This window comes from Stenella coeruleoalba, assembly GCF_951394435.1.
Source record: "Stenella coeruleoalba genome assembly, contig: scaffold_28, whole genome shotgun sequence".
Taxonomy (NCBI): domain Eukaryota; kingdom Metazoa; phylum Chordata; class Mammalia; order Artiodactyla; family Delphinidae; genus Stenella; species Stenella coeruleoalba.
The window spans coordinates 825,724-850,236 of NW_027645921.1; the positions used below are offsets into that span (position 1 = coordinate 825,724).

At 43.1% G+C, this 24,513-nt stretch overlaps 1 long non-coding RNA gene across 1 annotated transcript in view; it reads right to left on the reverse strand.

Annotated features, from left to right (window-relative positions):
• The window catches only part of LOC307181473, a 456,719-nt gene that overhangs the window by 418,258 nt on the left and 13,948 nt on the right, over positions 1-24,513 (reverse strand). The gene's annotated exons all lie outside the window — the stretch shown is intronic.

The window sequence follows — 24,513 nt, forward strand, 5'->3', positions numbered from 1 at the left end:
CTTCACACTCTCAGGAAATGCTGAGGTCTACACGTGGAGGTGGCCTGGAGACCGTTTCTTACACAAGGTACACGTGTCTGCATCAGAAAGGAAAACTGAAGTTGAAATTAATCTGTGTTTCTTATAAAAGGTGAGACAAAAAGCACAAGTTGCTAAGTGTATGAAATCTTTTCTGAGTGGGACACGCCTATGTGCAAGTTTGAATTTTACGGAATCAACCTCTTAATTACTGGCACCGAGTAATTAAAGATTTATTAAAAGATTAATTTAAAAGATTTAACTAAATGTTTTAGTTATTTGGAACGTGGATACTTGATTGAAAAGCCCTCTCTTATTTTAAGTAAATTAATTACATCTTACGTGAGTTGTCAATTGTAATTTTAAAAAACAAAAATTGTGATGGGGAGAGGAATGAACGTATCAGATTGCCAGGTGTCTTTGTGGAATTGCAAAAGAATTCCAAGGCATTTTTTTCTGACACCTTTTGTTACCTTTAAAGTAACCAACATTGAGTAATCCCGTCAAAGAAAGTCCTGAAGAATGAAACAAGTGTTGTGTGTAAGTAATGAGCTGCATTACTTTTGCCCCAGAGACAGAGAGTACTGTTGACTCAACTTTAAATACAGTCAACGGTGTCTAAGGCTCAGTCCTCAGAGCAGGTGGGAAGTACTGGCTGCAGGAAATGGATTGGGGACGGTGTAGACGGCCTGTGGGTTGGTGTTTTGTTTTTTTTTTCAGTTGGCTATTGTTCTGTAATCACATAACAGTACTGATTCATAGATTTTATCTTTTATAATTCTGGAGAAAAATATTTGTTAGTTTTGTAATTTTTCCTAAGAACAAACGCGTGTTTGGTACATTGCATTAGAACAGTTTCACTCAAGTTTGACTTGTGGAATCCATCTTCTCCAGCGCTGTGTGTTGAGAGCTTCCTGTCTTATTAAGTCGTGGGTCTAGAAGAAGAGGCCGTCCTTTTAGTTAGGTGGCAGGATGTTTACAAGTGACACTGCTTCTTCCAAAACATTGGTTCTTTTCAGACTTTTCAGTTTTAACCAAAGTTAAACCCCAAATCAGAGTCATCCAGATTTTATGATTCATTTGATCTCTCAGCCTCTCAGGAGTTGCTGGATTTCAGTGTCTTTGTGGTTTTACCAGCTTTGCGGAGTTCTGGTTATTTTGTTTTGCCATTTATGCTTTTTTAAAGTAACTGAGTCATTTTATCACAGAACACTGCGTGCACACATAGCTGGGAAAGCGGGTGTATTGCCCTAAATGGGTACCGTTAAGCTGTTGTAAAGAAGGGTTTCTTCATAGTCGTGTTTACCTGCCTTTAACTGAACGTCAAGCCTCATTGTCTCAGAGAGAAAAGCATGAGTCACGTTTACTTGCTAAGACTTCGGTTTGCAGATCTTGTTGACGTCATTCTAATTGATTTGTAGAGACCTCTGCAACACGTGGACGTTTTTGGACATGATATCTGAAATATTTTATATTAGGTGGCTTGACTAAATGTTTTTCTGTAATTGTATATGGATTTCCTTTTTTTTCAACCACATTTGCCTTTATGCTAGATTGTAGAAAGTCTTTGCGAGGCATAAGACATGTTTTCCCCTATGTATGTTAAACCTTTCCTAACATTTTGTATTTACATGTTGGTTTGTGACTTTTAAACCAGAATTTGGTTACAAGATATATATATATAGATATTGAATATAATATATGTGAAATAATTTGGTATTGATCTATCTAATAAACATAAAGGAGAATCATCAGTGAGTTTCCCTGTGTGTCAGCACCTTTCTCCGGAGTCAGTATGAGACACTACTTTCTGTTTTCAGACAGATGACTTATATATATAGTCTGTGTTGTCTGCAAGCTCTGTATTGTAAACCACATTCTAGACAATGGCTGACTTTTGTGTTTCGATTAGTCTGTATTTTTATATGTGACTTTCGTCTTGCAAGTAGTGCAGCCATAGACATGTGCAAAACAAGCAACAAATGTATAATATTAAGCACATAAGACAGAAGCCAGCTGCGTATTTAAAAGTATTTTTGCCCATCTGGAACTTTCAGGGGATTAAGGCGAGAAATATGAAACAAAGGTTTTGATGAACTGATACACAAGCGATACCAATAAAGGTAGTTACGGCAAAAAAAAAAAAAAGATATCAGTAATACACGGAATGTAAACTTGGCTACACAGGAACTGAATTACAGAACAGAACAGGGTCTCAAATTTAGAAAACCAACTTATGCTTGCTTAAGGGTAAAGGTGAGTTGGGGTGCTGCATAAAACCAGATTGAAATGAGCACAGATAAAGTTCCTTAAGCCAAATATGGAATAGACAAGAGCTACTCCTTGCTCAATGAAATGGACTCAACACCCCATATTAAACGCCTAAGAATGTACCTGACTAGTAAGTATCTTAAAACCTATGGATTGCTATGTCTCCGAAAGAGAATCAAGCATGTGTACAGGGGCATAAACGCAGCAGTGATAGGATTGGAGAGGTGCGGTGAGCAAATGAAGACCCTTTGAAGTCATATTGCATGGTACCCATTCCACGGGTTTCAACTACCCAGGTTTAAGGTATTCTTCCTTCAGCTAAAACATGCATGTGGAACCTAGAGTATGATCAACCATGTGATCGGGAGACGTGTTCAAATATGTCTCAGTTTTCGTACCCTGGTACTCGGGTGCAACATTCCAGACGCTTTACTAACACTCTCCCGACTTGGAGAGTCAGTCCCTTTAACCTCCTGTTTGGCCCAGTTTGCAATTTCTGCGGAAGATGAACAGGAATAGCGAGAACCAATGAGAGACTAGCTGGAGGTGTCTGGACGGGCAAATTTAACTCTCATTTCCCACCAGGAAGAGGAATTAACCAAAGGCTCAGCGTGCCGTGCCGGAACCAGATTAGGGCCTGAAGCCATCCTGCGGTGTTTCGGCCAGCTCACAAGAAAGCGAGTTGAAGAAAGGAGCTCAGGGGCACTGTAATTCACAAACCTGCAGAGTTATAAATGACAGCTATCGTCCAAAAATAGACTGAAGTAAGGCTGCCAAGAGGACTTGAAAGCGGGGCAGAATTGCAGGAAACCGATTTCAGGAGGTAGACTGGAATTGCATTGAAAGCATAGGAAAAGAGGCAGAACGTCCACAATGATGCACTTGGCCAAAAAGGGCGTATGCGTTTTTTCCTGAATATATTCAGGAAAAAACGCATACGCCATTTTTGGCCAACCAAGCAAGCTTGCAAAGGAAATCTGCACTACAATGAAGTCTCACTTCCCCCCGGTCAAAAGGGCCATCTGAAAAAAGTGTAAAATCCAGAAAGGCAGGACAGGCCATGGAGAACTGGGAGCCTTGTTATGCTGAAGGGCGGGATGTAAATTGCCAACAACCACTCGGGAGAAGTGTATGGTGTTTCCTGAAACATCTAAAAAACAAAGCAACAGAGCCTAGGGCAGTTCCACTTATGGTCCTATAGCTTAGGGAATTTAAAATCAAAAAGACACAGCCACCCCAAAGTTTGGAACAGCTCTGTTTACAAGAACCTCGTTTACAGTACAAGTTCAACATCGCAGAAAGTGAAAAATGGATAAAAAAGTTGTGGTATTTACTTACAAAGCAATATCACTCAGCAATGAAATCTGTGTCATCAGGCCCTTAGCAGCACAATGAGTGGATTCAGGTATGATGATTCTAACTGAAATAAGTCACACAGAAAAAGAAACATCATAAGATATCAGTAATACACGGAATGTAAACTTGGCTACACAGGAACTGAATTACAGAACAGAACAGGGTCTCAAATTTAGAAAACCAACTTATGCTTGCTTAAGGGTAAAGGTGAGTTGGGGTGCTGCATAAAACCAGAGTTTGAAATGAGCACACATAAAGTTCCTTAAGCCAAATATGGAATAGACAAGAGCTACTCCTTGCTCAACGAAATGGACTCAACACCCCATATTAAACGCCTAAGAATGTTCCTGACTAGTAAGTATCTTAAAACCTATGGATTGCTATGTCTCCGAAAGAGAATCAAGCATGTGTACAGGGGCATAAACGCAGCAGTGATAGGATTGGAGAGGTTCGTGAGCAAATGAAGACCCTTTGAAGTCATATTGCATGGTACCCATTCCACGGGTTTCAACTACCCAGGTTTAAGGTATTCTTCCTTCAGCTAAAACATGCATGTGGAACCTAGAGTATGATCAACCATGTGATCGGGAGACGTGTTCAAATATGTCTCAGTTTTCGTACGCTGGTACTCGGGTGCAACATTCCAGACGCTTTACTAACACTCTCCCCAGTTGGAGAGTCAGTCCCTTTAACCTCCTGTTTGGCCCAGTTTGCAATTTCTGTGGAAGATGAACAGGAATAGCGAGAACCAATGAGAGACTAGGTGGAGGTGTCTGGATGGGCAAATTTAAGTCTCATTTCCCACCAGGAAGAGGAATTAACCAAAGGCTCAGCGTGCCATGCCAGAACCAGATTAGGGCCTGAAGACATCCTGCGGTGTTGCGGCCAGCTCACAAGAAAGCGAGTTGAAGAAAGGAGCTCAGGGGCACTGTAATTCACAAACCTGCAGAGTTATAAATGACAGCTATCGTCCAAAAATAGACTGAAGTAAGGCTGCCAAGAGGACTTGAAAGCGGGGCAGAATTGCAGGAAACCGATTTCAGGAGGTAGACTGGAATTGCATTGAAAACATAGGAAAAGAGGCAGAACGTCCACAATGATGCACTTGGCCAAAGAGGGTGTATGCGTTTTTTCCTGAATATATTCAGGAAAAAACGCATACGCCCTTTTTGGCCAACCAAGCAAGCTTGCAAAGGAAATCTGCACTACAATGAAGTCTCACTTCCCCCCGGTCAAAAGGGCCATCTGAAAAAAGTGTAAAATCCAGAAAGGCAGGACAGGCCATGGAGAACTGGGAGCCTTGTTATGCTGAAGGGCGGGATGTAAATTGCCAACAACCACTCGGGAGAAGTGTATGGTGTTTCCTGAAATATCTAAAAAACAAAGCAACAGAGCCTAGGGCAGTTCCACTTATGGTCCTATAGCTTAGGGAATTTAAAATCAAAAAGACACAGCCACCCCAAAGTTTGGAACGGCTCTGTTTACAAGAACCTCGTTTACAGTACAAGTTCAACATCGCAGAAAGTGAAAAATGGATAAAAAAGTTGTGGTATTTACTTACAAAGCAATATTACTCAGCAATGAAATCTGTGTCATCAGGCCCTTAGCAGCACAATGAGTGGATTCAGGTATGATGATTCTAACTGAAATAAGTCACACAGAAAAAGAAACATCATAAGATATCAGTAATACACGGAATGGAAACTTGGCTACACAGGAACTGAATTACAGAACAGAACAGGGTCTCAAATTTAGAAAACCAACTTATGCTTGCTTAAGGGTAAAGGTGAGTTGGGGTGCTGCATAAAACCAGAGATTGAAATGAGCACAGATAAAGTTCCTTAAGCCAAATATAGAATAGACAAGAGCTACTCCTTGCTCAACGAAATGGACTCAACACCGCATATTAAACGCCTAAGAATGTACCTGACTAGTAAGTATCTTAAAACCTATGGATTGCTATGTCTCCGAAAGAGAATCAAGCGTGTGTACAGGGGCATAAACGCAGCAGTGATAGGATTGGAGAGGTTCGGTGAGCACATGAAGACCCTTTGAAGTCATATTGCATGGTACCCATTCCACGGGTCTCAACTCTCCAGGTTTAAGGTATTCTTCCTTCAGCTAAAACATGCATGTGGAACCCAAGTATGATCAACCATGTGAACGGGAGACGTGTTCAAATATGTCTCAGTTTTCCTCCCCTGGTACTCGGGTGCAACATTCCAGACACTTTACTAACACTCTCCCCACTTGGAGAGTCAGCGCCTTTAACCTCCTGTTTGGCCCAGTTTGCAATTTCTGCAGAAGATGAACAGGCATAGCGAGAACCAATGAGAGGCTAGCTGGAGGTGTCTGGACGGGCAAATTTAACTCTCATTTCCCACCAGGAAGAGGAAATAACCAAAGGCTCAGCGTGCCGTGCCGGAACCAGATTAGGGCCTGAAGCCATCCTGCGGTGTTGCGGCCAGCTCAAAAGAAAGCGAGGTGAAGAAAGGAGCTCAGGGGCACTGTAATTCACAAACCTGCAGAGTTATAAATGACAGCTATCGTCCAAAAATAGACTGAAGTAAGGCTGCCAAGAGGACTTGAAAGCGGGGCAGAATTGCAGGAAACCGATTTCAGGAGGTAGACTGGAATTGCATTGAAAGCATAGGAAAAGAGGCAGAACGTCCACAATGATGCACTTGGCCAAAAAGGGCGTATGCGTTTTTTCCTGAATATATTCAGGAAAAAACGCATACGCCCTTTTTGGCCAACCAAGCAAGCTTGCAAAGGAAATCTGCACTACAATGAAGTCTCACTTCCCCCCGGTCAAAAGGGCCATCTGAAAAAAGTGTAAAATCCAGAAAGGCAGGACAGGCCATGGAGAACTGGGAGCCTTGTTATGCTGAAGGGCGGGATGTAAATTGCCAACAACCACTCGGGAGAAGTGTATGGTGTTTCCTGAAACATCTAAAAAACAAAGCAACAGAGCCTAGGGCAGTTCCACTTATGGTCCTATAGCTTAGGGAATTTAAAATCAAAAAGACACAGCCACCCCAAAGTTTGGAACGGCTCTGTTTACAAGAACCTCGTTTACAGTACAAGTTCAACATCGCAGAAAGTGAAAAATGGATAAAAAAGTTGTGGTATTTACTTACAAAGCAATATCACTCAGCAATGAAATCTGTGTCATCAGGCCCTTAGCAGCACAATGAGTGGATTCAGGTATGATGATTCTAACTGAAATAAGTCACACAGAAAAAGAAACATCATAAGATATCAGTAATACACGGAATGTAAACTTGGCTACACAGGAACTGAATTACAGAACAGAACAGGGTCTCAAATTTAGAAAACCAACTTATGCTTGCTTAAGGGTAAAGGTGAGTTGGGGTGCTGCATAAAACCAGAGATTGAAATGAGCACACATAAAGTTCCTTAAGCCAAATATGGAATAGACAAGAGCTACTCCTTGCTCAACGAAATGGACTCAACACCCCATATTAAACGCCTAAGAATGTTCCTGACTAGTAAGTATCTTAAAACCTATGGATTGCTATGTCTCCGAAAGAGAATCAAGCATGTGTACAGGGGCATAAACGCAGCAGTGATAGGATTGGAGAGGTTCGTGAGCAAATGAAGACCCTTTGAAGTCATATTGCATGGTACCCATTCCACGGGTTTCAACTACCCAGGTTTAAGGTATTCTTCCTTCAGCTAAAACATGCATGTGGAACCTAGAGTATGATCAACCATGTGATCGGGAGACGTGTTCAAATATGTCTCAGTTTTCGTACGCTGGTACTCGGGTGCAACATTCCAGACGCTTTACTAACACTCTCCCCACTTGGAGAGTCAGTCCCTTTAACCTCCTGTTTGGCACAGTTTGCAATTTCTGTGGAAGATGAACAGGAATAGCGAGAACCAATGAGAGACTAGCTGGAGGTGTCTGGATGGGCAAATTTAAGTCTCATTTCCCACCAGGAAGAGGAATTAACCAAAGGCTCAGCGTGCCATGCCAGAACCAGATTAGGGCCTGAAGACATCCTGCGGTGTTGCGGCCAGCTCACAAGAAAGCGAGTTGAAGAAAGGAGCTCAGGGGCACTGTAATTCACAAACCTGCAGAGTTATAAATGACAGCTATCGTCCAAAAATAGACTGAAGTAAGGCTGCCAAGAGGACTTGAAAGCGGGGCAGAATTGCAGGAAACCGATTTCAGGAGGTAGACTGGAATTGCATTGAAAACATAGGAAAAGAGGCAGAACGTCCACAATGATGCACTTGGCCAAAGAGGGCGTATGCGTTTTTTCCTGAATATATTCAGGAAAAAACGCATACGCCCTTTTTGGCCAACCAAGCAAGCTTGCAAAGGAAATCTGCACTACAATGAAGTCTCACTTCCCCCCGGTCAAAAGGGCCATCTGAAAAAAGTGTAAAATCCAGAAAGGCAGGACAGGCCATGGAGAACTGGGAGCCTTGTTATGCTGAAGGGCGGGATGTAAATTGCCAACAACCACTCGGGAGAAGTGTATGGTGTTTCCTGAAATATCTAAAAAACAAAGCAACAGAGCCTAGGGCAGTTCCACTTATGGTCCTATAGCTTAGGGAATTTAAAATCAAAAAGACACAGCCACCCCAAAGTTTGGAACGGCTCTGTTTACAAGAACCTCGTTTACAGTACAAGTTCAACATCGCAGAAAGTGAAAAATGGATAAAAAAGTTGTGGTATTTACTTACAAAGCAATATTACTCAGCAATGAAATCTGTGTCATCAGGCCCTTAGCAGCACAATGAGTGGATTCAGGTATGATGATTCTAACTGAAATAAGTCACACAGAAAAAGAAACATCATAAGATATCAGTAATACACGGAATGGAAACTTGGCTACACAGGAACTGAATTACAGAACAGAACAGGGTCTCAAATTTAGAAAACCAACTTATGCTTGCTTAAGGGTAAAGGTGAGTTGGGGTGCTGCATAAAACCAGAGATTGAAATGAGCACAGATAAAGTTCCTTAAGCCAAATATAGAATAGACAAGAGCTACTCCTTGCTCAACGAAATGGACTCAACACCGCATATTAAACGCCTAAGAATGTACCTGACTAGTAAGTATCTTAAAACCTATGGATTGCTATGTCTCCGAAAGAGAATCAAGCGTGTGTACAGGGGCATAAACGCAGCAGTGATAGGATTGGAGAGGTTCGGTGAGCACATGAAGACCCTTTGAAGTCATATTGCATGGTACCCATTCCACGGGTCTCAACTCTCCAGGTTTAAGGTATTCTTCCTTCAGCTAAAACATGCATGTGGAACCCAAGTATGATCAACCATGTGAACGGGAGACGTGTTCAAATATGTCTCAGTTTTCCTCCCCTGGTACTCGGGTGCAACATTCCAGACGCTTTACTAACACTCTCCCCACTTGGAGAGTCAGCGCCTTTAACCTCCTGTTTGGCCCAGTTTGCAATTTCTGCAGAAGATGAACAGGCATAGCGAGAACCAATGAGAGGCTAGCTGGAGGTGTCTGGACGGGCAAATTTAACTCTCATTTCCCACCAGGAAGAGGAAATAACCAAAGGCTCAGCGTGCCGTGCCGGAACCAGATTAGGGCCTGAAGCCATCCTGCGGTGTTGCGGCCAGCTCAAAAGAAAGCGAGGTGAAGAAAGGAGCTCAGGGGCACTGTAATTCACAAACCTGCAGAGTTATAAATGACAGCTATCGTCCAAAAATAGACTGAAGTAAGGCTGCCAAGAGGACTTGAAAGCGGGGCAGAATTGCAGGAAACCGATTTCAGGAGGTAGACTGGAATTGCATTGAAAGCATAGGAAAAGAGGCAGAACGTCCACAATGATGCACTTGGCCAAAAAGGGCGTATGCGTTTTTTCCTGAATATATTCAGGAAAAAACGCATACGCCCTTTTTGGCCAACCAAGCAAGCTTGCAAAGGAAATCTGCACTACAATGAAGTCTCACTTCCCCCCGGTCAAAAGGGCCATCTGAAAAAAGTGTAAAATCCAGAAAGGCAGGACAGGCCATGGAGAACTGGGAGCCTTGTTATGCTGATGGGCGGGATGTAAATTGCCAACAACCACTCGGGAGAAGTGTATGGTGTTTCCTGAAATATCTAAAAAACAAAGCAACAGAGCCTAGGGCACTTCCACTTATGGTCCTATAGCTTAGGGAATTTAAAATCAAAAAGACACAGCCACCCCAAAGTTTGGAACGGCTCTGTTTACAAGAACCTCGTTTACAGTACAAGTTCAACATCGCAGAAAGTGAAAAATGGATAAAGAAGTTGTGGTATTTACTTACAAAGCAATATCACTCAGCAATGAAATCTGTGTCATCAGGCCCTTAGCAGCACAATGAGTGGATTCAGGTATGATGATTCTAACTGAAATAAGTCACACAGAAAAAGAAACATCATAAGATATCAGTAATACACGGAATGTAAACTTGGCTACACAGGAACTGAATTACAGAACAGAACAGGGTCTCAAATTTAGAAAACCAACTTATTCTTGCTTAAGGGTAAAGGTGAGTTGGGGTGCTGCATAAAACCAGAGATTGAAATGAGCACAGATAAAGTTCCTTAAGCCAAATACGGAATACACAACAGCTACTCCTTGCTCAACGAAATGGACTCAACACCCCATATTAAAGGCCTAATAATGTACCGGACTAGTAAGTATCTTAAAACCTATGGATTGCTATGTCTCCGAAAGAGAATCAAGCATGTGTACAGGGGCATAAACACAGCAGTGATAGGATTGGAGAGGTTCGGTGAGCAAATGAAGACCCTTTGAAGTCATATTGCATGGTACCCATTCCACGGGTTTCAACTACCCAGGTTTAAGGTATTCTTCCTTCAGCTAAAACATGCATGTGGAACTTAGAGTATGATCAACCATGTGATCGGGAGACGTGTTCAAATATGTCTCACTTTTCCTCCCCTGGTACTCGGGTGCAACATTCCAGACGCTTTACTAACACTCTCCCCAGTTGGAGAGTCAGTCCCTTTAACCTCCTGTTTGGCCCAGTTTGCAATTTCTGTGGAAGATGAACAGGAATAGCGAGAACCAATGAGAGGCTAGCTGGAGGTGTCTGGACGGGCAAATTTAACTCTCATTTCCCACCAGGAAGAGGAATTAACCACAGGCTCAGCGTGCCGTGCCAGAACCAGATTAGGGCCTGAAGACATCCTGCGGTGTTGCGGCCAGGTCACAAGAAAGCGAGTTGAAGAAAGGAGCTCAGGGGCACTGTAATTCACAAACCTGCAGAGTTATAAATGACAGCTATCGTCCAAAAATAGACTGAAGTAAGGCTGCCAAGAGGACTTGAAAGCGGGGCAGAATTGCAGGAAACCGATTTCAGGAGGTAGACTGGAATTGCATTGAAAGCATAGGAAAAGAGGCAGAACGTCCACAATGATGCACTTGGCCAAAAAGGGCGTATGCGTTTTTTCCTGAATATATTCAGGAAAAAACGCATACGCCCTTTTTGGCCAACCAAGCAAGCTTGCAAAGGAAATCTGCACTACAATGAAGTCTCACTTCCCCCCGGTCAAAAGGGCCATCTGAAAAAAGTGTAAAATCCAGAAAGGCAACAGACCATGGAGAATTGGGAGCCTTGTTATGCTGATGGGCGGGATGTAAATTGCCAACAGACACTTGGGAGAAGTGTATGGTGTTTCCTGAAACATCTAAAAAACAAAGCAACAGAGCCTAGGGCACTGCCACTTATGGTCCTATAGCTTAGGGAAATTAAAATCAAAAAGACACAGCCACCCCAAAGTTTGGGACGCCTCTGTTTACAAGACCCTCGTTTACAGTACAAGTTCAACATCGCAGAAAGTGAAAAATGGATAAAGAAGTTGTGGTATTTACTTACAAAGCAATATCACTCAGCAATGAAATCTATGTCATCAGGCCCTTAGCAGCACAATGAGTGGATTCAGGTATGATGATTCTAACTGAAATAAGTCACACAGAAAAAGAAACATCATAAGATATCAGTAATACACGGAATGTAAACTTGGCTACACAGGAACTGAATTACAGAACAGAACAGGGTCTCAAATTTAGAAAACCAACTTATGCTTGCTTAAGGGTAAAGGTGAGTTGGGGTGCTGCATAAAACCAGAGATTGAAATGAGTACAGATAAAGTTCCTTAAGCCAAATATGGAATAGACAAGAGCTACTCCTTGCTCAACGAAATGGACTCAACACCGCATATTAAACGCCTAAGAATGTACCTGACTTGTAAGTATCTTAAAACCTATGGATTGCTATGTCTCCAAAAGAGAATCAAGCATGTGTACAAAGACATAAACGCAGCAGTGATAGGATTGGAGAGGTTCGTGAGCAAATGAAGACCCTTTGAAGTCATATTGCATGGTACCCATTCCACGGGTTTCAACTATCCAGGTTTAAGGTATTCTTCCTTCAGCTAAAACATGCATGTGGAACCTAGAGTATGATCAACCATGTGATCGGGAGACGTGTTCAAATATGTCTCAGTTTTCCTCCCCTGGTACTCGGGTGCAACATTCCAGACGCTTTACTAACACTCTCCCCAGTTGGAGAGTCAGTCCCTTTAACCTCCTGTTTGGCCCAGTTTGCAATTTCTGTGGAAGATGAACAGGAATAGCGAGAACCAATGAGAGGCTAGCTGGAGGTGTCTGGACGGGCAAATTTAACTCTCATTTCCCACCAGGAAGAGGAATTAACCAAAGGCTCAGCGTGCCGTGCCGGAACCAGATTAGGGCCTGAAGCCATCCTGCGGTGTTGCGGCCAGCTCAAAAGAAAGCGAGTTGAAGAAAGGAGCTCAGGGGCACTGTAATTCACAAACCTGCAGAGTTATAAATGACAGCTATCGTCCAAAAATAGACTGAAGTAAGGCTGCCAAGAGGACTTGAAAGCGGGGCAGAATTGCAGGAAACCGATTTCAGGAGGTAGACTGGAATTGCATTGAAAGCATAGGAAAAGAGGCAGAACGTCCACAATGATGCACTTGGCCAAAAAGGGCGTATGCGTTTTTTCCTGAATATATTCAGGAAAAAACGCATACGCCCTTTTTGGCCAACCAAGCAAGCTTGCAAAGGAAATCTGCACTACAATGAAGTCTCACTTCCCCCCGGTCAAAAGGGCCATCTGAAAAAAGTGTAAAATCCAGAAAGGCAGGACAGGCCATGGAGAACTGGGAGCCTTGTTATGCTGATGGGCGGGATGTAAATTGCCAACAGACACTCGGGAGAAGTGTATGGTGTTTCCTGAAACATCTAAAAAACAAAGCAACAGAGCCTAGGGCGCTGCCACTTATGGTCCTATAGCTTAGGGAAATTAAAATCAAAAAGACACAGCCACCCCAAAGTTTGGGACGCCTCTGTTTACAAGAACCTCGTTTACAGTACAAGTTCAACATCGCAGAAAGTGAAAAATGGATAAAGAAGTTGTGGTATTTACTTACAAAGCAATATCACTCAGCAATGAAATCTATGTCATCAGGCCCTTGGCAGCACAATGAGTGGATTCAGGTATGATGATTCTAACTGAAATAAGTCACACAGAAAAAGAAACATCATAAGATATCAGTAATACACGGAATGTAAACTTGGCTACACAGGAACTGAATTACAGAACAGAACAGGGTCTCAAATTTAGAAAACCAACTTATGCTTGCTTAAGGGGAAAGGTGAGTTGGGGTGCTGCATAAAACCAGAGATTGAAATGAGCACAGATAAAGTTCCTTAAGCCAAATATGGAATAGACAAGAGCTACTCCTTGCTCAACGAAATGGACTCAACACCGCATATTAAACGCCTAAGAATGTACCTGACTAGTAAGTATCTTAAAACCTATGGATTGCTATGTCTCCGAAAGAGAATCAAGCATGTGTACAGGGGCATAAACGCAGCAGTGATAGGATTGGAGAGGTTCGTGAGCAAATGAAGACCCTTTGAAGTCATATTGCATGGTACCCATTCCACGGGTTTCAACTACCCAGGTTTAAGGTATTCTTCCTTTAGCTAAAACATGCATATGGAACCTACAGTATGATCAACCATGTGATCGGGAGACGTGTTCAAATATGTCTCAGTTTTCGTACCCTGGTACTCGGGTGCAACATTCCAGACGCTTTACTAACACTCTCCCCACTTGGCGAGTCAGTCCCTTTAACCTCTTGTTTGGCCCAGTTTGCAATTTCTGTGGAAGATGAACAGGAATAGCGAGAACCAATGAGAGACTAGCTGGAGGTGTCTGGATGGGCAAATTTAACTCTCATTTCCCACCAGGAAGAGGAATTAACCAAAGGCTCAGCGTGCCATGCCAGAACCAGATTAGGGCCTGAAGACATCCTGCGGTGTTGCGGCCAGGTCACAAGAAAGCGAGTTGAAGAAAGGAGCTCAGGGGCACTGTAATTCACAAACCTGCAGAGTTATAAATGACAGCTATCGTCCAAAAATAGACTGAAGTAAGGCTGCCAAGAGGACTTGAAAGCGGGTTAGAATTGCAGGAAACCGATTTCAGGAGGTAGACTGGAATTGCATTGAAAGCATAGGAAAAGAGGCAGAACGTCCACAATGATGCACTTGGCCAAAAAGGGCGTATGCGTTTTTTCCTGAATATATTCAGGAAAAAACGCATACGCCCTTTTTGGCCAACCAAGCAAACTTGCAAAGGAAATCTGCACTACAATGAAGTCTCACTTCCCCCCGGTCAAAAGGGCCATCTGAAAAAAGTGTAAAATCCAGAAAGGCAGTACAGGCCATGGAGAACTGGGAGCCTTGTTATGCTGATGGGCGGGATGTAAATTGCCAACAGACACTGGGGAGAAGTGTATGGTGTTTCCTGAAACATCTAAAAAACAAAGCAACAGAGCCTAGGGCACTTCCACTTATGGTCCTATAGCTTAGGGAAATTAAAAGCAAAAAGACACAGCCACCCCAAAGTTTGGGACGCCTCTGTTTACAAGAACCTCGTTTACCGTACAAGTTCAATATCACAGAAAGTGAAAAATGGATAAAGAACTTGTGGTACTTACGTACAATGCAGTATCACTCAGCAATGAAATCTATGTCATCAGGCCCGTAGCAGCATAATGAGTAGATTCAGGTACGATGATTCTAACTGAAATAAGTCACACAGAAAAAGAAACATCATAAGATATCACTAATACACGGAATGTAAACTTGGCTACACAGGAACTGAATTCCAAAACAGAACAGGTTCTCAAATTTAGAAAACCAACTTATGCTTGCTTAAGGGGAAAGGTGAGTTGGGTTGCTGCATAAAACCAGAGACTGAAATGAGCACAGATAAAGTTCCTTAAGCCAAATATGGAATAGACAAGAGCTACTCCTTGCTCAACGAAATGGACTCAACACCGCATATTAAACGCCTAAGAATGTACCTGACTAGTAAGTATCTTAAAACCTATGGATTGCTATGTCTCCGAAAGAGAATCAAGCATGTGTACAGGGGCATAAACGCAGCAGTGATAGGATTGGAGAGGTTCGGTGAGCAAATGAAGACCCTTTGAAATCTTATTGCATGGTACCCATTCCACGGGTTTCAACTACCCAGGTTTTAGGTATTCTTCCTTCAGCTAAAACATGCATGTGGAACCCAGAGTATGATCAACCATGTGATTGGGAGACGTGTTCAAATATGTCTCAGTTTTCCTCCCCTGGTACTCGGGTGCAACATTCCAGACGCTTTACTAACACTCTCCCCAGTTGGAGAGTCAGCGCCTTTAACCTCCTGTTTGGCACAGTTTGCAATTTCTGCGGAAGATGAACAGGAATAGCGAGAACCAATGAGAGGCTAGCTGGAGGTGTCTGGACGGGCAAATTTAACTCTCATTTCCCACCAGGAAGAGGAAATAACCAAAGGCTCAGCGTGCCATGCCGGAACCAGATTAGGGCCTGAAGCCATGCTGCGGTGTTGCGGCCAGGTCACAAGAAAGCGAGTTGAAGAAAGGAGCTCAGGGGCACTGTAATTCACAAACCTGCAGAGTTATAAATGACAGCTATCGTCCAAAAATAGACTGAAGTAAGGCTGCCAAGAGGACTTGAAAGCCAAGAGGCAGAATTGCAGGAAACCGATTTCAGGAGGTAGACTGGAATTGCATTGAAAGCATAGGAAAAGAGGCAGAACGTCCACAATGATGCACTTGGCCAAAAAGGGCGTATGCGTTTTTTCCTGAATATATTCAGGAAAAAACGCATACGCCCTTTTTGGCCAACCAAGCAAGCTTGCAAAGGAAATCTGCACTACAATGAAGTCTCACTTCCCCCCGGTCAAAAGGGCCATCTGAAAAAAGTGTAAAATCCAGAAAGGCAGGACAGGCCATGGAGAACTGGGAGCCTTGTTATGCTGATGGGCGGGATGTAAATTGCCAACAACCACTCGGGAGAAGTGTATGGTGTTTCCTGAAACATCTAAAAAACAAAGCAACAGAGCCTAGGGCACTTCCACTTATGGTCCTATAGCTTAGGGAAATTAAAATCAAAAATACACAGCCACCCCAAAGTTTGGAACGGCTCTGTTTACAAGAACCTCGTTTACAGTACAAGTTCAACATCGCAGAAAGTGAAAAATGGGTAAAGAAGTTCTGGTATTTACTTACAAAGCAATATCACTCAGCAATGAAATCTGTGTCATCAGGCCCTTAGCAGCACAATGAGTGGATTCAGGTATGATGATTCTAACTGAAATAAGTCACACAGAAAAAGAAGCATCATAAGATATCAGTAATACACGGAATGTAAACTTGGCTACACAGGAACTGAATTACAGAACAGAACAGTGTCTCAAATTTAGAAAACCAACTTATGCTTGCTTAAGGGTAAAGGTGAGTTGGGGTGCTGCATAAAACCAGAGATTGAAATGAGCACAGATAAAGTTCCTTAAGCCAAATATGGAATAGACAAGAGCGACTCCTTGCTCAACGAAATGGACTCAACACCGCATATTAAACGCCTAAGAATGTACCTGACTAGTAAGTATCTTAAAACCTATGGATTGCTATGTCTCCGAAAGAGAATCAAGCATGTGTACAGGGGCATAAACGCAGCAGTGATAGGATTGGAGAGGTTCGTGAGCAAATGAAGACCCTTTGAAGTCATATTGCATGGTACCCATTCCACGGGTTTCAACTATCCAGGTTTAAGGTATTCTTCCTTCAGCTAAAACATGCATGTGGAACCTAGAGTATGATCAACCATGTGATCGGGAGACGTGTTCAAATATGTCTCAGTTTTCGTACCCTGGTACTCGGGTGCAACATTCCAGACACTTTACTAAAACTCTCCCCAGTTGGAGAGTCAGTCCCTTTAACCTCCTGTTTGGCCCAGTTTGCAATTTCTGTGGAAGATGAACAGGAATAGCGAGAACCAATGAGAGGCTAGCTGGAGGTGTCTGGACGGGCAAATTTAACTCTCATTTCCCACCAGGAAGAGGAATTAACCACAGGCTCAGCGTGCCGTGCCAGAACCAGATTAGGGCCTGAAGACATCCTGCGGTGTTGCGGCCAGGTCACAAGAAAGCGAGTTGAAGAAAGGAGCTCAGGGGCACTGTAATTCAGAAACCTGCAGAGTTATAAATGACAGCTATCGTCCAAAAATAGACTGAAGTAAGGCTGCCAAGAGGACTTGAAAGCGGGGCAGAATTGCAGGAAACCGATTTCAGGAGGTAAACTGGAATTGCATTGAAAGCATAGGAAAAGAGGCAGAACGTCCACAATGATGCACTTGGCCAAAGAGGGCGTATGCGTTTTTTCCTGAATATATTCAGGAAAAAACGCATACGCCCTTTTTGGCCAACCAAGCAAACTTGCAAAGGAAATCTGCACTACAATGAAGTCTCACTTCCCCCCGGTCAAAAGGGCCATCTGAAAAAAGTGTAAAATCCAGAAAGGCAGGACAGGCCATGGAGAACTGGGAGCCTTGCTATGCTGATGGGCGGGATGTAAATTGCCAACAGACACTCGGGAGAAGTGTATGGTGTTTCCTGAAACATCTAAAAAACAAAGCAACAGAGCCTAGGGCACTTCCACTTATGGTCCTATAGCTTAGGGAAATTAAAATCAAAAAGACACAGCCACCCCAAAGTTTGGGACGCCTCTGTTTAAAAGAACCTCGTTTACCGTACAAGTTCAATATCACAGAAAGTGAAAAATGGATAAAGAACTTGTGGTACTTACGTACAATGCAGTATCACTCAGCAATGAAATCTATGTCATCAGGCCAGTAGCAGCATCATGAGTGGATTCAGGTACGTTGATTCTAACTGAAATAAGTCACACAGAAAAAGAAACATCATAAGATATCACTAATACAAAGGAATGTAAACTTGGCTACACAGGAACTGAATTACAGAACAGAACAGGTTCTCAAATTTAGAAAACCAACTTATGCTTGCTTAAGGGGAAAGGTGAGTTGGGGTGCTGCATAAAACCAGAGATTGAAATGAGCACAGATAAAGTTCCTTAAGCCAAATATGGAATAGACAAGAGCTACTCCTTGCTCAACGAAATGGACTCAACACTGCATATTAAACGCCTAAGAATGTACCTGACTAGTAAGTATCTTAAAACCTATGGATTGCTATGTCTCCGAAAGAGAATCAAGCATGTGTACAGGGGCATAAACGCAGCAGTGATAGGATTGGAGATGTTCGTTGAGCAAATGAAGACCCTTTGAAGTCATATTGCATGGTACCCATTCCACGGGTTTCAACTACCCAGGTTTTAGGTATTCTTCCTTCAGCTAAAACATGCATGTGGAACCCAGAGTATGATCAACCATGTGATCGGGAGACGTGTTCAAATATGTCTCATTTTTCGTACCCTGGTACTCGGGTGCAACATTCCAGACGCTTTACTAACACTCTCCCGACTTGGAGAGTCAGTCCCTTTAACCTCCTGTTTGGCCCAGTTTGCAATTTCTGTGGAAGATGAACAGGAATAGCGAGAACCAATGAGAGACTAGCTGGAGGTGTCTGGATGGGCAAATTTAACTCTCATTTCCCACCAGGAAGAGGAATTAACCAAAGGCTCAGCGTGCCGTGCCGGAACCAGATTAGGGCCTGAAGCCATCCTGCGGTGTTGCGGCCAGCTCAAAAGAAAGCGAGTTGAAGAAAGGAGCTCAGGGGCACTGTAATTCACAAAACTGCAGAGTTATAAATGACAGCTATCGTCCAAAAATAGACTGAAGTAAGGCTGCCAAGAGGACTTGAAAGCGGGGCAGAATTGCAGGAAACCGATTTCAGGAGGTAGACTGGAATTGCATTGAAAGCATAGGAAAAGAGGCAGAACGTCCACAATGATGCACTTGGCCAAAAAGGGCATATGCGTTTTTTCCTGAATATATTCAGGAAAAAATGCATACGCACTTTTTGGCCAACCAAGCAAGCTTGCAAAGGAAATCTGCACTACAATGAAGTCTCACTTCCCCCCGGTCAAAAGGGCCATCTGAAAAAAGTGTAAAATCCAGAAAGGCAGGACAGGCCATGGAGAACTGGGAGCCTTGTTATGCTGATGGGCGAGATGTAAATTGCCAACAGACACTCGGGAGAAGTGTATGGTGTTTCCTGAAACATCTAAAAAACAAAGCAACAGAGCCTAGGGCACTGCCACTTATGGTCCTATAGCTTAGGGAAATTAAAAGCAAAAAGACACAGCCACCCCAAAGTTTGGAACGGCTCTGTTTACAAGAACCTCGTTTACCGTACAAGTTCAATATCACAGAAAGTGAAAAATGGATAAAGAACTTGTGGTACATACGTACAATGCAGTATCACTCAGCAATGAAATCTATGTCATCAGGCCCGTAGCAGCATAATGAGTAGATTCAGGTACGATGATTCTAACTGAAATAAGTCACACAGAAAAAGAAACATCATAAGATATCACTAATACACGGAATGTAAACTTGGCTACACAGGAACTGAATTCCAAAACAGAACAGGTTCTCAAATTTAGAAAACCAACTTATGCTTGCTTAAGGGGAAAGGTGAGTTGGGTTGCTGCATAAAACCAGAGATTGAAATGAGCACAGATAAAGTTCCTTAAGTCAATTATGGAATAGACAAGAGCTACTCCTTGCTCAACGAAATGGACTCAACACCGCATATTAAACGCCTAAGAATGTACCTGACTAGTAAGTATCTTAAAACCTATGGATTGCTATGTCTCCGAAAGAGAATCAAGCATGTGTACAGGGGCATAAACGCAGCAGTGATAGGATTGGAGAGGTTCGGTGAGCAAATGAAGACCCTTTGAAGTCTTATTGCATGGTACCCATTCCACGGGTTTCAACTACCCAGGTTTTAGGTATTCTTCCTTCAGCTAAAACATGCATGTGGAACCCAGAGTATGATCAACCATGTGATTGGGAGACGTGTTCAAATATGTCTCAGTTTTCCTCCCCTGGTACTCGGGTGCAACATTCCAGACGCTTTACTAACACTCTCCCCACTTGGAGAGTCAGCGCCTTTAACCTCCTGTTTGGCACAGTTTGCAATTTCTGCGGAAGATGAACAGGAATAGCGAGAACCAATGAGAGGCTAGCTGGAGGTGTCTGGACGGGCAAATTTAACTCTCATTTCCCACCAGGAAGAGGAAATAACCAAAGGCTCAGCGTGCCGTGCCGGAACCAGATTAGGGCCTGAAGCCATGCTGCGGTGTTGCGGCCAGGTCACAAGAAAGCGAGTTGAAGAAAGGAGCTCAGGGGCACTGTAATTCACAAACCTGCAGAGTTATAAATGACAGCTATCGTCCAAAAATAGACTGAAGTAAGGCTGCCAAGAGGACTTGAAAGCGGGGCAGAATTGCAGGAAACCGATTTCAGGAGGTAGACTGGAATTGCATTGAAAGCATAGGAAAAGAGGCAGAACGTCCACAATGATGCACTTGGCCAAAAAGGGCGTATGCGTTTTTTCCTGAATATATTCAGGAAAAAACGCATACGCCCTTTTTGGCCAACCAAGTAAACTTGCAAAGGAAATCTGCACTACAATGAAGTCTCACTTCCCCCCGGTCAAAAGGGCCATCTGAAAAAAGTGTAAAATCCAGAAAGGCAGGACAGGCCATGGAGAACTGGGAGCCTTGTTATGCTGATGGGCGTGATGTAAATTGCCAACAGACACTGGGGAGAAGTGTATGGTGTTTCCTGAAACATCTAAAAAACAAAGCAACAGAGCCTAGGGCACTTCCACTTATGGTCCTATAGCTTAGGGAAATTAAAAGCAAAAAGACACAGCCACCCCAAAGTTTGGGACGCCTCTGTTTACAAGAACCTCGTTTACCGTAAAAGTTCAATATCACAGAAAGTGAAAAATGGATAAAGAACTTGTGGTACTTACGTACAATGCAGTATCACTCAGCAATGAAATCTATGTCATCAGGCCCGTAGCAGCATAATGAGTAGATTCAGGTACGATGATTCTAACTGAAATAAGTCACACAGAAAAAGAAACATCATAAGATATCACTAATACACGGAATGTAAACTTGGCTACACAGGAACTGAATTCCAAAACAGAACAGGTTCTCAAATTTAGAAAACCAACTTATGCTTGCTTAAGGGGAAAGGTGAGTTGGGTTGCTGCATAAAACCAGAGATTGAAATGAGCACAGATAAAGTTCCTTAAGCCAAATATGGAATAGACAAGAGCTACTCCTTGCTCAACGAAATGGACTCAACACCGCATATTAAACGCCTAAGAATGTACCTGACTAGTAAGTATCTTAAAACCTATGGATTGCTATGTCTCCGAAAGAGAATCAAGCATGTGTACAGGGGCATAAACGCAGCAGTGATAGGATTGGAGAGGTTCGGTGAGCAAATGAAGACCCTTTGAAGTCTTATTGCATGGTACCCATTCCACGGGTTTCAACTACCCAGGTTTTAGGTATTCTTCCTTCAGCTAAAACATGCATGTGGAACCCAGAGTATGATCAACCATGTGATTGGGAGACGTGTTCAAATATGTCTCAGTTTTCCTCCCCTGGTACTCGGGTGCAACATTCCAGACGCTTTACTAACACTCTCCCCACTTGGAGAGTCAGCGCCTTTAACCTCCTGTTTGGCACAGTTTGCAATTTCTGCGGAAGATGAACAGGAATAGCGAGAACCAATGAGAGGCTAGCTGGAGGTGTCTGGACGGGCAAATTTAACTCTCATTTCCCACCAGGAAGAGGAAATAACCAAAGGCTCAGCGTGCCGTGCCGGAACCAGATTAGGGCCTGAAGCCATGCTGCGGTGTTGCGGCCAGGTCACAAGAAAGCGAGTTGAAGAAAGGAGCTCAGGGGCACTGTAATTCACAAACCTGCAGAGTTATAAATGACAGCTATCGTCCAAAAATAGACTGAAGTAAGGCTGCCAAGAGGACTTGAAAGCGGGGCAGAATTGCAGGAAACCGATTTCAGGAGGTAGACTGGAATTGCATTGAAAGCATAGGAAAAGAGGCAGAACGTCCACAATGATGCACTTGGCCAAAAAGGGCGTATGCGTTTTTTCCTGAATATATTCAGGAAAAAACGCATACGCCCTTTTTGGCCAACCAAGCAAACTTGCAAAGGAAATCTGCACTACAATGAAGTCTCACTTCCCCCCGGTCAAAAGGGCCATCTGAAAAAAGTGTAAAATCCAGAAAGGCAGGACAGGCCATGGAGAACTGGGAGCCTTGTTATGCTGATGGGCGTGATGTAAATTGCCAACAGACACTGGGGAGAAGTGTATGGTGTTTCCTGAAACATCTAAAAAACAAAGCAACAGAGCCTAGGGCACTTCCACTTATGGTCCTATAGCTTAGGGAAATTAAAAGCAAAAAGACACAGCCACCCCAAAGTTTGGGACGCCTCTGTTTACAAGAACCTCGTTTACCGTAAAAGTTCAATATCACAGAAAGTGAAAAATGGATAAAGAACTTGTGGTACTTACGTACAATGCAGTATCACTCAGCAATGAAATCTATGTCATCAGGCCCGTAGCAGCATAATGAGTAGATTCAGGTACGATGATTCTAACTGAAATAAGTCACACAGAAAAAGAAACATCATAAGATATCACTAATACACGGAATGTAAACTTGGCTACACAGGAACTGAATTCCAAAACAGAACAGGTTCTCAAATTTAGAAAACCAACTTATGCTTGCTTAAGGGGAAAGGTGAGTTGGGTTGCTGCATAAAACCAGAGATTGAAATGAGCACAGATAAAGTTCCTTAAGCCAAATATGGAATAGACAAGAGCTACTCCTTGCTCAACGAAATGGACTCAACACCGCATATTAAACGCCTAAGAATGTACCTGACTAGTAAGTATCTTAAAACCTATGGATTGCTATGTCTCCGAAAGAGAATCAAGCATGTGTACAGGGGCATAAACGCAGCAGTGATAGGATTGGAGAGGTTCGGTGAGCAAATGAAGACCCTTTGAAGTCTTATTGCATGGTACCCATTCCACGGGTTTCAACTACCCAGGTTTTAGGTATTCTTCCTTCAGCTAAAACATGCATGTGGAACCCAGAGTATGATCAACCATGTGATTGGGAGACGTGTTCAAATATGTCTCAGTTTTCCTCCCCTGGTACTCGGGTGCAACATTCCAGACGCTTTACTAACACTCTCCCCACTTGGAGAGTCAGTCCCTTTAACCTCCTGTTTGGCCCAGTTTGCAATTTCTGCGGAAGATGAACAGGAATAGCGAGAACCAATGAGAGGCTAGCTGGAGGTGTCTGGACGGGCAAATTTAACTCTCATTTCCCACCAGGAAGAGGAAATAACCAAAGGCTCAGCGTGCCGTGCCGGAACCAGATTAGGGCCTGAAGCCATGCTGCGGTGTTGCGGCCAGGTCACAAGAAAGCGAGTTGAAGAAAGGACCTCAGGGGCACTGTAATTCACAAACCTGCAGAGTTATAAATGACAGCTATCGTCCAAAAATAGACTGAAGTAAGGCTGCCAAGAGGACTTGAAAGCGGGGCAGAATTGCAGGAAACCGATTTCAGGAGGTAGACTGGAATTGCATTGAAAGCATAGGAAAAGAGGCAGAACGTCCACAATGATGCACTTGGCCAAAAAGGGCGTATGCGTTTTTTCCTGAATATATTCAGGAAAAAACGCATACGCCCTTTTTGGCCAACCAAGCAAACTTGCAAAGGAAATCTGCACTACAATGAAGTCTCACTTCCCCCCGGTCAAAAGGGCCATCTGAAAAAAGTGTAAAATCCAGAAAGGCAGGACAGGCCAAGGAGAACTGGGAGCCTTGTTATGCTGATGGGCGGGATGTAAATTGCCAACAGACACTGGGGAGAAGTGTATGGTGTTTCCTGAAACATCTAAAAAACAAAGCAACAGAGCCTAGGGCACTTCCACTTATGGTCCTATAGCTTAGGGAAATTAAAAGCAAAAAGACACAGCCACCCCAAAGTTTGGGACGCCTCTGTTTACAAGAACCTCGTTTACCGTAAAAGTTCAATATCACAGAAAGTGAAAAATGGATAAAGAACTTGTGGTACTTACGTACAATGCAGTATCACTCAGCAATGAAATCTATGTCATCAGGCCAGTAGCAGCATAATGAGTAGATTCAGGTACGATGATTCTAACTGAAATAAGTCACACAGAAAAAGAAACATCATAAGATATCACTAATACACGGAATGTAAACTTGGCTACACAGGAACTGAATTCCAAAACAGAACAGGTTCTCAAATTTAGAAAACCAACTTATGCTTGCTTAAGGGGAAAGGTGAGTTGGGTTGCTGCATAAAACCAGAGATTGAAATGAGCACAGATAAAGTTCCTTAAGCCAAATATGGAATAGACAAGAGCTACTCCTTGCTCAACGAAATGGACTCAACACCGTATATTAAAC